Raw genomic sequence first — 3,724 nt, 5'->3', positions numbered from 1 at the left:
TTCCGTCCTTTTTGAATTTCTTCCAATTGTCAAAATTTCTCATGTTAGAGCGAGTGTGGAAGGGAGGAGCAGAATGGAGAGAGAGAGAGAGAGAGAGAGAGAGAGAGAACCTGGCTTTAGTGCAAAAACTCTGGGTTTGGGAATGGATGCTCAGAGGCCATTTTTGCTGACTTCTGAGACTGGGGCTGTGTTCCAGAGAGTTGAGGTCACAAGATCAATGAGCTATTATTATTTAATCGGGCATAATGAAACATATATGTGGAGAGTTGCACTAAATCATTATTCTACTATAGCTCTATTTATTATTAAGGCTTGAATTTTGATCTCTTATTAAAGACTAGTTTTAACATGAGAAATTTTGACAATTGGAAGAAATTCAAAAAGGACGGAAGATAGGAGACTACATCTTTAATGGTCTTCTTCCACCTTGTGTTTTACATCTTTTCTGACACTTAGAGGATCAGAGATTCATAGATTTCAAGCTAGAAGGGACCTTAGAGGCCACCAAATCCAATTCTTTCATTTTACAGATGTGGAAACTGAGTCCCAGAGGGGTTAAGGGACTTGATCAAGACCATAAAGCTAGAGGTAAATGAGGCAGAATTTGGACTAGGTTTCCCTGAGACCATGTCCATGACCTAACTTTCAAAGCATGCTGCCTTTATCTTTTTGCCCCTTTATTTTTATGTCCCTTTACTTTTTTTTGCAAATTATTTTTTTTTACTATTATATGCTTTTATGAAGGACAGGTAGTCAAGGGATGTATCACTTTAACCTGACCTGTAAACCCAGTGGATCCAGGGGAAAGGAACACTCATTTATTTAAGTGCCTACTTAAATATGTATAATATTTATATATATATAATATAATATAATATAATATAATAATATATATATATATAAATATATGATGTGCCTGGCATTGAATCAAAGGCTTTATAAATATTGCATTGATTCTCACAACAACCCTAGGGTGTAGATATTACCATTATCATCACACTTGGACCCATAGAGCCTTATATCCCCATATATTGATCTAGAGTGTATGTGGTAGTTATTAGTATAAGGTTAGAGTTTGGGTATCCAAATGAAGCATAAAATGACACAGGGAATCATTCCCTCACCATATATTGACCCTCAGAAAATTTTCCCTGTTAAGGGTACAGAACTAGAGATTCTGTGTACCATGACTCATTTATTTATGTATTATTATCTTTCTCTGTGCCAAGAGAGATAGGAGTAGTAGAGATGATGTGCTCTAGTCCAGGGGTTCTTAACCATTTTTGCCATATGAACTCCTTTGGCAACCTCGTGAAACCTATAGTTTCCTCGGAATAATGTTTTTAAATAGCTAAAGGCAAGGCTAAGTGTCAGTTAAAGGTTAGTGAAAATTAAGATGTGATATGTTTCTATCCAAGTCCACAGAGTTCTTCAGTTCTATCCACTGACACCTATTCATGAATTCCACATTAAGAATCCTACAGTATTTTGAAGAAACAGAGCTCTAATACTTGAAACAATGGGTAGAGTTGTCACTAGGAATTTAGATTCTGGGGCAAATGGAATTGAGTCACCATGGGAGAGAGTTGTCTATGGTATGACAACTTGTCTCTGGGTTTAAGGTGGTGTTATTTATCCTTCATACTTGAAGAGGGTCAAGATATTACAGTGTTGGGGCCCAGGTACAGAGTATTTAATGTGGCTGATCAGTCTATTATGAGTTTGGAAGGTTCTACTACAAATTGGGCACAAATAATCCATTTGAACATTTGGAATGGAGAGGTCTCTAGATCTGCACATCTCACATTTCCTTTGTGCTACAGTGATTCTGTTTTGCTCAATGTGGTTAACGTAGAGTCGATACAGAGGATGTGGGAATTAAAAAGGCTAAAAAACTGAGAGGCAAGAGTTCTTGAAGGGGTGGGCATGGAGTGGATAAGAAGACAATGAGTCAGGTACTAAACTTTTTAGGGGAAGATGGAGAATGACTTAGAGGTCAATAGATCACAGAAACAAGAACATGTGTAAGAGAGAGTAAACTTTCATAGGAGAGGTGATTACTGAGTGATGGTTTTGGGGAGGGTCTGAAAGTAGAACTGGAGGGAAAGAAGTGAGTCAACTGCTCTTCGTGGCCCAGCATGTCAGTAGAATGTGAGAAAAAAAAGAGTAGTCAGGATTTGGCAAGGGTGCCAAAAGATGTGATCACTTTAGAAGAAAACTAGGTTTCAGGGATCACCAGAAGATGAAAAGGAGATAAGAATAAAATATGCCAGACAAAAGAGAATTAATTAACAGTGCAAGAAGGTTTATATAGGCCCTGACTGCCTTACACTAGTTCTAGCTTTAGCAATGAAAGTAATTAAACAAGAATTTAAAATTAAATACTAAGGATGATATGTTGTAGTGGTTCTCATAGCATGGTCTGGGAATCCCTGGGGGACCCTGAGACCTTTTCAGGGGAGTCTGTAAAGTCATAACAATTCTCATAATAATATAAAGAGGTTTAAATTTCTAATATGATAACTATCAATAGATATAATACACACAAACAAAAACTCTTTGAGGATTGCCCTCAAGAGTGTAAAGCGGTCCTGAGACCAACAAATTTGAGGACCATGATTCTAGGGCTTCAGAGAGAGAAGAGATCATTGGGTATTTGAGTATTCAGGGGATACTGTATAGCAGAAGTGAGATTTAGAAGTGGGAGGGTCAACAACTTGTGACATATGGATCATGGCAGTACTTAAAAGAAGCAGACAAATGGACATGCATTTCTGAAGTACCTACTATGTCTCAGGCACTATACTAAGTAAAAAATTTATAAATATTATCTCATCTGCTCTCACAGCAATCCTGTGAGGTAGTTTAAATTGTCATCCTTATTTTACAGTTGAGTAAACTGAGACACAGAGGTTGGGACTTCTCCGGGCCCAATCATGTAGCTTTACTAGTCATCATGATGGATTTTAACTGAGGTCTGACACCTCACTCCAGTCCAGTTGGGTCTCTCCACTGTGTCTCCTAGCTGCTGAGCAAAAGAGTCAAATAGAAGTAAATATACTATACTAATTGAGGAGGATGTTTCCTATTCTTCATACATTTCCAATGAGTCAAACACACTTTTGTGTTTCAAACAGAACAGAAGAGAGTATTGGAAATAAATTGCTCTAAGTTGTACTGAATTTGCTCTAAGAAAAATTAGTATTCAGTTCTGGTCATTGCACAAATTTGGCCCTTGTAGACAAGGAAAAAGATGTCTCTCAGAGCACAAATGATCTTGGGTTAAAGAATAAGAATGAAGGAAATGAATTATCTGACTTGAGCCTTATTAAAATTAATACTTAATGGTGTGATTGCTTTTTGTCTTTGTTTTTTTACCGCATTGTGTTTTGCTTCTGATGGTGGGAGGGGCTTAAGTGACCTTGGAGATAAAATATTGATAATTCTCCTTTGTTGGTGGTGAAGATACATTTTTTTTAAAGTGAGTTAAAATTTTAAGTTAGATTTCAACTATCAAACAAAATGAATCTTGGCTAGGTATCAAAGCAAAATTCCCTTTCAAATCAACAGATGATTGGGAAACATATTGCAGGTTGGCTTGCATGAGATCAAGGAAGATGCCACATTCCAAATAAGCAATTAGTGGACAAGCAATTCTGAAAGCTCTGGAGAACAAAATGTGACTCAACCAACCCAAATTTAGTAGGTGCTGTGTGTTAGGTAC

The sequence above is a fragment of the Petaurus breviceps genome, unplaced genomic scaffold (assembly GCF_028583685.1).
Source record: "Petaurus breviceps papuanus isolate PSGF00001 unplaced genomic scaffold, PetGlider_PUasm1.0 37, whole genome shotgun sequence".
NCBI classification, from domain to species: domain Eukaryota; kingdom Metazoa; phylum Chordata; class Mammalia; order Diprotodontia; family Petauridae; genus Petaurus; species Petaurus breviceps.
The sequence above is the reverse complement of the archived record's forward strand: the minus strand, read 5'-3'. Positions refer to the sequence as shown.